The sequence below is a fragment of the Pongo abelii genome, chromosome 4 (genome assembly GCF_028885655.2).
Source record: "Pongo abelii isolate AG06213 chromosome 4, NHGRI_mPonAbe1-v2.0_pri, whole genome shotgun sequence".
Taxonomy (NCBI): Eukaryota; Metazoa; Chordata; class Mammalia; order Primates; family Hominidae; genus Pongo; species Pongo abelii.
Genome location: NC_071989.2, coordinates 172,064,367 through 172,077,653, shown reverse-complemented (window position 1 = coordinate 172,077,653; position 13,287 = coordinate 172,064,367).

Here is a 13,287-nt window from a genome sequence, read left to right as displayed (position 1 = left end):
TTTCTCTCATTTTACTCTGAGACGGCCAGTCTGTTTTGCAGTCTCCCACACACACTTTTCTTCTCTCAAAGACATTTCCAAGTTTAATATTATATTTTTAAAAAGTCTAGAATCACGCAGGCTTTAAAAGAAATACCAGGAATTAAAAACAAGAAACAACTCCCATATAGAGCCATTTACCATATCTATCTAAAAATTACAGCGATGCCTTTGCTAGTTAAATTATTGCAGAATTGCTAATATCATCTACTTTTCAAAAGCATTAAAATAAAATTGTTTAGAAGTAATGTCATTTATTAAACAAATTGGGCAGAATAAAGAATATATGTCTTTATATTGGTATAAGATGTTTAAATATTTTTTACGGGAAATGAGACGTTTCAAAGATTAATCTTAACAGGGAAGTCTTTTCCTATGTAAGTATTTTGTCATTTTACACTGTATAATATTGGAGATTTTCTGATAATTTTTGGTTTTGAAAACTATAGGGTCTTAGAATTTATTCATTTGAAGATCTTTTAGCTTTTATTATGAGGGTACACTGACCAAAACAAATTATATGTCTCATGTTATTCTTTGTAATGCATCTAGTCTGGTCAAATGGAATCATGTACCTCTGAAATAATAGTGAAAGAAAGCTATAAAAGAAGAAATTGCATGTAATTGTAGTAAAGGATAAGCGTTTACTGATCAGACAGAAAATACCAAAGACATATTTGCTCTCTGTGCCTGTGTAATGGTGATGGGTTAGTCATATTATTTTGTATAAAAAAGACTTTTAAAAATGTATTACATTTTTCTGTACTGAAGAGCATAAAATAATTGAGAGTGATCCGTAATTCTTGCCAGAAAGAGACTTTGACATTGGATAGGATCACTTTCACAGTCTATTCATTTATCCAACAAGCATGTATCAAAGGTAGGTTTCTTGTATGGACACTGCTAGGTACAGAATTTGGTGTGTGTACGTTAGTGGTAAAAAGTTCATGTTAGTGTATGTTAGTGGTGAAAAGATCAGTAATCATTGCACAGGGTATGGAGAGCAATCTTTTTTTTAACTTTTTTTTTTAAATTATACTTTAAGTTCTGGGATATATGTGCAGAATGTGCAGATTTGTTACAGAGGTATACACATGCCATGGTGGTTTGCTGCAACCATCAACCTGTCATCTACATTAGGTATTTCTCCTAATGCTATCCTTCCCCTAGCTCCCCAACCCTGTGACAGGCCCCAGTGTGTGATTTTCCCCTCCCTGTGTCCATGTGTTCTCATTGTTCAGCTACCACTTATGAGTGAGAACATGCAGTGTTTGAGAGTAAATGATAATATAAAGAAGAATGGGAAGTAGTCATCAATGGTAAAAATGATGTAGTAATCACTGCTGATTTTAGCAGGCTGTTTATTAATTTCCCATCATTAGTGAAGGACTTGACCATCCATTGTGAATATTATGTCATCCTCCCAACATCCAACTGCCTCTTCTTCCTTATCTTATACCTACTGTGCAGTTTACAGATGGAAAGATGCTTTCCAGGATTTGTAATCCCTTTCTCTGTGCTAGAGTGAGCAGGTCTGAGCGAATTAGTGCAAGGAATTCCCTTGCCCCAGGCAATCATTCAAGAATGGGACTTTGTGAATGTGAATGGGAAGAGCCATTTCTCATGTGAATGGGAAGAGCTAGTCACATCTGGACTACAGGCCATGAGAGGTTTTCTGAGAATGGCTGGAAAAGTTCTCTCACTATTTTGGGAGAACTTTTTGAAGTGATCATTTTGTTCATTCCTTTGCTTTGGATGAAGAAGCTCCTTGTACCTGTGAGGGAAAGCAAGCCTGCTGACTCCACAGAAGGCAGAACAGAGGGAGAAAAAAAGAAACCACTTCTTGAATCTGTAGCTTAGCCACTGAAATCAAACCCAGCCTGAAGACTGTCTTTTCTCTGGACTTTGAGATTTGTGAGCCAGTAATACACTTTTGTTGCTTATGCTAGTCTGAGTTATGTTTCCTCTTACCTTCAACTAATCTAAATTATACCCAGAAGTTATCTCTTCTATCTTCATAATGATTCTGTGAAATAGATGTTATTACTCTTATCATTTCAGGGGTGAGGAAACTGAAATCTTAAGGTTAGAACACTTGTCCTGAACCACAGGGGCACAAAGTGGAAAAGCCAGGACTTTACCTGCATAATTTAATCCAATGACCACATTCCTAAGCACTGTATTCTACAGCTTCACATGCTTTGTGGATCCAGAGACAATGTCAGTCAACTTAGAAATATAGAAAACTCATCACTATGGTGGAAGCATTTGATCTGGCCTGTAGGTAGAACTTAAATCAACAGGAGATGGAGCTGAAGCAACAGCTTTAGAGTAGAGGAGGTAAAGTAGCTGAGGTTGGCATCTAATCTCTGTGTAGTTCCTTAAGGGGGGTGATATGAGATGGGACGCATAGGAAAGCTTGGGGGGTCCCACAGAGGTTAGAAGACAAAGATTGAGATCAGAAAGGCATGGCAAAATTAGATGGAGGAGGTTAATAAGAGGAGGATTCCCTGAAAGGAAATGGTCAAACAGTGGAGGAATCAGAAACATTGAGGCTGGTACCCACCTACCTGTAGTTTTTGAGATAATGGGATGGTAGGGTGAGGGATGGGTTAGAAAAGAAAATGATCACCAGGATCTGCATATACTTAGGAGTTCAGTATCATCATAATCAGGGAAGAGCCATGTTTCAGTTTAGGAGAGAAGGTGGGGGAAGTATTGCCGGAAGGACTGAGTCAGAATGTGTGTATAAAGGTTCAAAAAAGCACAGTGAAGGATCGGTTACCAGGGATATGGAGGATGGATGTATGAGGATAACTGTGCTGGGTTTGAGATGGCTAGTGGGCTGGAAGCATGTGCATTTTGGTCACTAACGATTAAAGCTGGGAATCGTGGGAAGGAAAGAGGCTGTTTCCAGCTTGAGCAGCTTCCCAGGTTACATTTACATACATGGATTCCTTCACAATACTGACTGCCAGTGCACCATGTCCTGCCGGCAGAAGGGAGCTGAGGTGGCTATGGCAACCTGAAAAACCTCAAACTATTAATATTCACAAACATATGGAGGCTGCAATTCTTTAAAAACAATAACATCAGCAGTGGCAGTGGCAACAGGAACAAGCATGGTAATTTGTAACTCTCACCTCTGGAGAAACACGGAGCTGCATATATTATTTTTTAATAATCAGCCACAAATTAACTAATTGCTGCAATCCTGAAACCCGCTTTTCCCTGTAGCTTGTCATTATCAGCAGATGTCAAAACAAGTAAAATAAATGGACTAGATTTCCTTGAGATGTTTGTTGATAATAATTGTTTGCCTCAAAAAAATTAAAAATTGTATGTCTGGCAGCAAAAGCTCCTTCCTCGGTTATTACTTTAAAGTTTCTTTTTCATCTTTGAATATCTGGTAGAGATTGTTAGACTCTGCCTTCCTCCTTTTCTGAACCATCAAATTCACTGGTTTGGTTGAAGAACCACTGATTAAAATCCACTGTGGGGTTGCAATTAAAAATGCACATTCCTGGTTCCTCACCCTAGACATGTGGATTCATTAAGTCTAGAGTAGGACCCAGGAATTGGTATTTTAAGTGAGCTCCCCCACGTAATTCTATTGGTGAGATGGTGAGAAACAAAGCTCTAGCCTTGGAGAGCTGGTGGCTGAAGCTTCCAATAGGGAGGTGTGCTCTTCTGTTTTGGAAGTTGTTTTTGTTTTTTTTCTAACCCCATTCTTTCTTCTTCATCATAAATCTTTGCTCCTAGAGACAGAATGTTATGATGGAAAAAGCTCTGGGACCAGCATTAGGTCTGGATTGGAGTCCCTGGTATGGCATTTATAAAACGTGAAACCTAGACTGAGACAGGTAAACTTATTCTGAGTCTCAGTTTCTCTATCTTTGAGATGGCCCTAAGAGTCTTCCTCAGAGCTCTAGTGATGATGTTTAGAGAGTATCTTATCCAATACCTAGTACATAATAAGTGTTTAAATAATACTATTATTATGACGTTGATTTCTCCTTGGCACTAACTTGTTGTACCTGCCTCTGGGGTTGCCAACACAGAAATGTTACCTTGTAGAGGATTACATGTGTCATGCACACACTAGGGGAATTTTTCTGCTGTTTTACTCCCCTCTTTCCCTTTTCTTTTGGCTTAGAATGAAAGCCCATCAGTGAGGACCTGAGCCCAGTGATGAGGTGAAGAGAGGGAAGTGGTCCTCAAGAGAAAAGAGCAGAGCAAGAGTATGCCGGCAATGACATTCTCAGAAACCCCCAGTCCTGCACAGGGAACTAAATGAAGTATGGTGCTGTCAGCATTTGTAGTATCTGTTGGTGGCACTGAGTAGAGGAAGTAGATGCTATTATCTTTGTCATATCTGCCTTTTCTTCTTGAAAGTTGACAAGATGAGGTTGATTGGGGACAGAAGTTAGAGAAGGATTCCCTTGTTAACATCATCTTCTCTGTGTTCTGTGTCCCCTCTGTGTACTATAGACACAGAGACCTGGCGAAATGGTGAAGAGAGAAAGAATGCTCAAAGTTCTGTGTGTACTGCTTGTGCATTCCACAAAACCTGTTACCCATCTGGTGTTTTGGCATAATAGAAGTTTCTAGTTTCAGAAATATCATTGAACAGGGCCTCGTGGATGGGGGTAGATATTTTAACTTTTGGCTTGGATCATGGATTCCATAAAGATAGAATTTCTTGGAAATTCTCAATATATTTCTTAATGCAGCAGTGCCAAAGGGCTTTAATAGTTTTGATATAGACTGTAAATTGATGGCTTATGGGCAGAATTTCCCTTTCAAAATGTCTACTTCTTATCAGTATTATATTTTAAAAATGAAATTTCTCCTATGTAAACAAATAATCAAACAAAAGCAACCAAGAAATTTTGCCTTTAAATTCAAATTTCAGGCTTTTTTTTTGAATAGTCCAAAGACGTGACGATATTGGCTGAGGAGCAGGAATTGAATGTACCATTTTGTCACAGGCCCCACCTGCTCATTATGTTTCTTGCCCGGACTTCAGAGGCATTGGGAGCTCAGACTTGAGTACCAGCTCTAGACTCAGACTGCCCTGGTATAAGTACCTGCTCTTCCCGTTATCCTGTGTAACTCTGGGCAAGCTAGTTAATGTTTGTGTTATTTTTTTTGTCTGTAAAATAGGAATAATGTCTTAGTCAGTTTGGGCTGCTATAACAGAATAAAAAAAGAAAAAGCTTCCCCACAATACTGTTGTTATATGTTAAAAGAAATAACCCAAGTACCATATTACTTATGCAATTCATATGTAAGTTTCCTTAATTGTCCTGCAATTATCTTATGTGATTTTTCTAAAAGAAGAGTCCAATGTTGACGTTTGGATGAATTTTAACCTCTTTTAATCTAGAGAAGTCTCTCCGTCTTTTTTTTACATGTTAAAGTGAGATATAGTTGACATAAAACTGCATATATTTAAAGTGTATAATTTGATAAGTTTAGACATTTATACATGGTGAAACTATCATCACAATCTAGGCAATGAATGTATATGTCACCCCCAAAGCTTCTTGGTTCCCCTTTGTAAACTTTCTCTGTTGCCCTCACTCTACTTTCTTCCCTCATCCTCTGGCAACCACTGATCTTTCTGTCACTAGAGATAATTTGAATTTTGTAAGTTTTCATGTAAAGGGAATCATACAGTATGCACTATTTTGTGTCTGGCTTCTTTTCCTCAGTGTAACTATTTTGAAATTCCTCCATGTTTTTGCATGTGTCAATAGTTCATCCTTTTGTTGCTGCACAGCATTTCATCTTGTGGATATATCACAATGTGTTTATCCATTTACCTGTTGATGCCCATCTGGGTTGTTTCCATGATTTGACTTTTCCAAAGAAAGTTGCTGTGACTATTTGTGGGCAAGTCTTTGTATAGACATTTCCTTTTTTTGTCTTGAGTGTATTTCTAGATTGGAATGGCTGAATCATATAGTAGGTATATGTTTAGCATTTTAAGAAACTGCAAAGCTGTTTTCCAAAGTGGTTGTAGCATTTTACATTTTCACCAGCAGTGCGAGAGAGTTCCAGTTCCTTCTTGCCAACATACTTGGTTAGGTATGTTTTTAAAAAAATTTAGCCATTATAATGGCTGTGCCTCAATCTTTCTTCTTTCTTTTTTTCTTCCTTACTTTCTTGCTCTCTTGCTTGCTTTATTTTTTTGGTGTATGTCTGTTTTTGGTTTTCATGACATTCACTTTAGAAGAGTTCAAGAAAGTCACCTCGTAGAACAATGTGTATTCAGGAGTTTTTGAAGGTGTTTTAAGGGACACTTTATTGGGCCCTTTTATTTTGTAGTCTTTGGTAGGCAGTCCCTTTGTGGATTCTCTGACTGTCAGCTCCAGATGAGATGGATACAAGGCAGGAGGCATCTGCCCATGCCATAATAGTGGGATTGTCTTATGAAAGTTTATTCTGGAAAAAAAAATCAGTATTAAATCTTAAAAAAAAAAATTCTAATACTATAAGAAAGCTCAAATTGGCTGCGCGTGGTGGCTCATGCCTGTAATCCGAGCACTTTGGGAGGCCGAGGTGGGTGGATCACGAGGGCAGGAGATTGAGACCAGCCTGGCCAACATGGTGAAACCCCGTCTCTACTAAAAATACAAAAATTAGCTGGGCGTGGTGATGCATGCCTGTAATCCCAGCTACTCGGTAGGCTGAGTGAGGCAGGAGAATCGCTTGAACCAGGGAGTTGGAGGTGCAGTGAGTCTGTCTCAAAAAAAAAAAAAAAAAAAAAAGCTCAAATTTTACCCAGCTTTGGACTTTAGTATAGAGGTGGAGTATCTGGAGTGGCATGCCAAATTTGGTTGAATTGCACTTTTATATGATAGGCTTCACTCCCTTAAGCTAATATGGCAACAATTTCTGAGTAAAAATGGCTGTTTCTGCTGTAAGCCCTGTCTTTTCTTTCCAAGGAAATTGACTAAACAGAAAAATATTTCAAAGGGCTAGAGTTCCGTTCCATTTGCTTAATTTCTTACATTTTGGGCCCTGACTGGGAAAAAACAATGGACTGCGAAATGTTTGACTCCATGAACATACCTTCCTTTTGACTAGTTCACCCAGTAACGATGATCAGCTATCTGGCATGGATGCCTTTAGGAATATCACCTTGTATGGTAGGATAGTTGTAGATTAATTGATAATGATAATAAGGACATTTGTGATAATACTCCCTCCCCATTTTGAAAGCATACTTTGAGTCATAAAAGGAGTTATAAAAGAAATACCTATCAGAAAACTAAGAAACCTTAAAACGTGAATAAGAACTTCTTTTCTTGTTTCCTTTTTTCTTTTTCTTTTTTTAAGATTATAAATTCACAGTTAAAGTGAACCCTTGAAACAAATTAGTAGATATTTGAGGTTTAATATTTAAAACCTGGTCTCCTGGAGCTCTCAAAGCCATCTAGGGTAAACGTCACCTTATGTATTAGTCAGGGTTCTCCAGAGGGACAGAACTAACAGGACATATGTGAAAGGGAGTTTATTAAGGGGAATTGGCTCACATGATCACAAGGTGAAGCCCCATGATAGGCCATCTGTAAACCGAGGAAGAAAGAAGCCAGGAGCGGCTTGGTCTGAGTCCAAAAGCCTCAAAAGTAGGGAAGCCAACAGTGCAGCCTTCAGTCTGTTGGCAGAAGGCCCAAGAGCCTCTGGCAAACCACTGGTATAAGTCCAAGAGCCCAAAGGCCAAAGAACCTGGAGTCTGATGTCTAAGGGCAGGAGGAATGGACAAAAAGCATGTACACGGAAGGAAGATGAAAGCCAGGAGACTCAGCAAGCCAGCTTCTTCCACCTTCTTCTGCATGCTTTGTTCTAGCCACATTGGCAGCCAATTGGATGGTGCACACCCACACTGAAGGTGGGTCTGCCTCTCCCAGTCCACTGACTCAAATGTCAGTCTCCTCTGGCAACACCCTCCCAGACATACCCAGAAACAATACTTTACCAGCTGTCTAGGCATCCTTCCATCCAACCAAACTGATACCTAATATTAACCACATCTTATTTCTATTATATTCCATAGTGCAATGAACTGGAAATCAGAAAAAGCTGTTTGGCTTATTGATATGGAATTATTTAACAAGCTAGTTATCGTCACCCCCATGGGATGGCCTTGACAACTGAAAACTGTCAAATCTTTTTGGGATGCATATGATTAGAGGGAAGCCTTAAACTCTAAGAGTAATTATATAACAAGAATAACCTTTCTATTGCAAGATGGATCAAATTTTCTAAATGGCAGTGGATCAATATTTCATAGCTAGAATGGATATCAGATATTACAATAATAAAATACCTAATGGTTATTATTTTCTTCTATATCAGGTGCTATACTTTGCATGCCTTATTTTATTTCATTCTTTTCAGCAGCCCTTGCCCTTTGTACTATTATTTCTCGCATCTTAATGAGTCTAAAACTAAAGAGGTTAAGGAAGTCGATTAAGGTTATATAACTCATTTTCCTAACATTTTTATCTTGCAATTATGGGTTGATTAGGTACTTTCAAGGTCATTTGTAAGTAGCAATTTATTAGAAATTATTTTTGGGCATGGGATTTAGGAAGCAAAAATTTCTGGTTGTCTGACCACAATTGTTGTTGGTTTTCAGACCTTTCGCGATTTAATGTGCCTGCCGAGAAGTTCTTTTTCCCATTGCAAAGGCTCATAATACATGGAGACTCCAGAGCCCAGTTTGACTTTCCTGTGAGATGCTTATTGACTGAGCCATGGAAAACTCTGTGTTGCTAAAGAAAAATTAAGTGATGTCTTGTGTGAATAAGTCTCCTGTTAGTTGCTGAAGTAGGGGCTTAATGCTTGTTAGTTTTTTTCACTCTGCTCTGTAGGTCATGCCCATGTTTAATGTAGTGGCAGGCAAGAAAAATGATAAAGGGAGAATGTGCAGGCAGAACAAATAATTTGTCAAACAACTTCCTCTAAGCATTAAAAATTGATTAAGATAAATTATATCAAGTGTCCTGCATTTAATATGAGAACTTCATTAAAGATAATAAAGCTTTGATTTGCTTTGCTGTGGAAGATAATGTTCTGTAGGCAAATGCAGGATGCCTCCTGGCCTTAGCTCCTGTTGCTTTTGGATCTTGTTGATGGGCACTTATCTATTCCCCTTAATGTAAAAGTCCCCATAGGCTGTGATGGTTGTGAGAATTGGCACCCATAGATATGCTCAGGTTTCGAGAAGCAATAGTAATAGCAATATCCAGTAATAGCAATATCACAAAAAATAGCAATACCAAAAAAGCATTTTTGGTAAGTGAGCAATAGTAATAGCTTTCTTGGCTCCAGGTTTTGGGCCATTACAACTCTGTAACTTGGTTATAAGGCAAATGATAATTCTTATTTGACAGGTAAGGCATAAGAGCATTAGAGAAGCTAAGTAAGGTGGCCAAATAACTTTGCTACAATGTGTAGAGATGCGACTAAACCCCAGGTCTGCCTAAACCCAAGTCCTGTTCTCTGAATGATTGTGCTGTATTGTGCCTTCCTCTTTACAATGCCTTGAATAAAACATAAATGCTACATTTACTTAAACATTTCTCCCTTTTAAATAGAAGTTTGTTCTAATTTTCTAAGGCATAATTAAGCTGTCATGTATATAGGAAATTACAAGTTTGAGATAAATTATAGGTACAAACAATGGAGAATTAAAAATACATACTGCATTAGTAAGGATCTCAGCAGGAAAGGGATGGCATATTCATATTAGGTAATTTGAGAAGAGTTTAATAAAGGGATTATTATAAGAGTATAGGTGGGATCAATGTCTTAGTCTGCTGGGCTGCCATAAGAAAATGCCAAAGACTGGGTGGCTTAAACAAAAGAAATTTATTTCTCACAGTTCTGGAAGTTGGAACTCTGAGGTCAGGGTGCCAGGATGGCTAGATTCTTAATGAGGGCCATCTTCTGACTTGCAGATGGCTGCCTTCTTACTATATTCTCAAACAGCAAGAAGAGAAATGGGGGGAGAGAGGGAAAATGAGAGAAAGTGAGAGGAGGAGAATGAGAGAAAGAGAGAGTCAAGAGTCAGAGAGTTGAGAGAGAGAGAAAAAAAGGGAGAGAGAGAGTGAGAGAAAGAGAAGAGAGGAGAAAGAAGAGAGAAGAGAGAGAGACAGAGAGAGCTCTGGTGTTTCTTCTTTTAAGGGCACTAATTCCATAATGAAGATCCTACCCTCAAGACCTTTTCTAAACCTAATTATCCCCCAAAGGCCCCATTTCCTGATACCATCGCACTGTGGGTGTAGGGCTTCAACACGGGAATGCTAAGAGGACACAATTCAGTCCACAACAATTAGGAAAACCACAGAGGATACTTCAGTACCCTGAGACTAGAAACACTGGGGAGTTATTCTTAGACCTGAAGGAACTAGAGAGGGTTTGACCACTACTCAGGAAAGACAGGAAATGGATGTGGTGTGGGCTGCCTGACAGGACTTTGAACCCTGGCTGGGTCATGCAGCCAGCCAGCAGCAACTAAAGGGAGTGGGGCCTCCACTCTTCTGCCTCCCTCTGATTTCCCCCCTATGTTTCTCAGTGGTGGATGCTGAGTCGAAGCTAGAGAGAAGAGAAGCCCGTTGTTGCTGTTGTGTTTACTGCTCTGGTTGTCATCTTATTTTCCTTTGGATACCTGGAGAGATTATACCTCCTTGTCCCATTACGATTGTGTGGGGTCACATGGTTTGTTTCAGCCAATGAGTTGTGAGAGAAGTGACAGTCACTTCTAGACAGAAATAGTTAATTACTCATGCAACGCACTTTAAGAGTATTTTTTCCCGTTGTCATAATGATCAGCAATATTTAGGATGGTTGCTGCTCTCTCAGCTGGTACCAATAGTAAAATCATGGCCGTGTGGGATGAGAAAGAAACAGACCTTTGTTTTTAAAAGTCTCTTTGAAATTTTGGGATGGTTTGTTACCAGAATATAACATGCCCATCCTGATGGTCCTTATTTGCAGGAAGAATGAACAAACTTTTCCCTTTTAATTTGGACAGAACATTTGTAGAGCCTGTGATTACCAAAGGAGCTAATTTACATAATTTTGAAACTTTAGCTAGTCAATGTGTCCTTGTCATGACCTTAAAATTCGCAAGTTTAATATTATATTCTGTCTCACAGTAGAAGGATTTCTAAATATAACTCTTACTAATGCCAATGCCTCTTTGCATATTGGAATGACACTCTAGCCCTTGAAATTGTAAGTTTGAGTGAGAACAACGTATGAAAGACAGATCAGAATCAGGCAGGCAGCTTCTCCTGGGAGGATAGGAATTAATTTGAGTTTTGAATTTCTTCTTTTGATATTCTATTATTCTCAACAATAGTGAGTAATTTTAAGATGGAGAATTGAAGCTGCCCAGGCCTGTTCTATTTTCTCATGTCTAGTTCGCTCTCGTTATTCAAATGTGTCTCTCATTTATTACTTTTATTTCTTGACAAATAGGCCTATAGACATGTACATTGCTTTTGTCCTGAATGTTAAACAGGAATAAAAAGGTTCTCAGCACAGAAAATTTACAGGAGTGTGAAAATTCAAAGTTGAGTGCCCCCAAACCAAGACCATACTTTAATTGCCTATTGTACTTCGTCTTGCTTTGGGGAAGGATATATATATATATTTTATATATATATAATATATATATTTCATATGTTTAAAGTTAAACCAAACTAATACAAATATTAACCAACTACAACTGTTAATCAATTTGTGTGTGTGTGTGTGTGTGAAATTATCTTGGGCACATACTACTGATACAGTCTTTATCTATCAGTTTCAGTGAACAATTTGTAAGCCTACTGCTTATCCCAGAGTGGGCGAAAGTGGGATCAGATATGAATATGTACTTCTTTATCTTGTCCACTGTGTCTCCCAACATTTTAGCAGCCAGCTCAAGAATCATATATGCAAATAGCCAAGAATTTCAAAATGAGCTCTAGGATGTATGAAATATAAAAGGACTTTTCTAAGTGACATTATTACTGAAGATTAATGGATGAATGCATGCCTCAGAAAAGGATGAAAGGTAATTAGAATCTTACTGATTACTGGCTCAGAGAATAAGATGATCAAATAAAATTGGGGTGGGAGAGTTGTAAATAGTGTAGGGAGAAATCTGGCTGCTACATAAGAAATGGACTCTGGAAAAGAGAAAGACTATGTTTGTTTGGTTTGGTGGAGTTAGTGGAAAAGGTCTTTGGAAGAGGGTGTTGTTCTTGTGGGTTTCATACTTAAGAAACCCAGTCAAGTCAATTCCTGTGAGTTAACTTCATTACATCCAAACCTGACTTATTAGACTTCATATATTCTTTTAAAAATTTTTAATATTTTACTAATAGCAACATTTGTCATATGTTACCACATCAATTATTTTATTTTATTTTATTATTATTATACTTTAAGTTTTAGGGTACATGTGCACAACATGCAGGTTTGTTACATATGTATACATGTGCCATGTTGGTGTGCTGCACCCATTAACTCGTCATTTAGCATTAGGTATATCTCCTAATGCTATCCCTCCCCACTCCTCCCACCCCACAACAGTCCCCAGTGTGTAATGTTCCCCTTCCTGTGTCCATGTGTTCTCATTGTTCAATTCCCACCTATGAGTGAGAACATGCGATGTTTGGTTTTTTGTCCTTGCGATAATTTGCTGAGAATGATGGTTTCCAATTTCATCCACGTCCCTATAAAGGACATGAACTCATCATTTTTTATGGCTGCATGGTATTCCATGGTGTATATGTGCCACATTTTCTTAATCCAGTCTATCGTTGTTGGACATTTAGGTGGGTTCCAAGTCTTTGCTATTGTGAATAGTGCTGCAATAAACATACGTGTGCATGTGTCTTTATAGCAGCATGATTTCTAATCCTTTGGGTATATACCCAGTAATGGGATGGCTGGGTCAAATGGTATTTCTAGTTCTGGATCCCTGAGGAATCGCCACACTGACTTCCACAATGGTTGAATTAGTTTACAGTCCCACCAACAGTGTAAAAGTGTTCCTATTTCTCCACATCCTCTCCAGCAACATCAATTATTTTAACAATTCGCTCATTTAATTCACAAGTTAAATTATATATAGTTATGATGGAAAACATGATTTTTTGATATATGCATACATTGAAGAATGGCTAAATCCAGCTATTTACCATATGCATTATCTCACATACTTATTATTATTTTTTT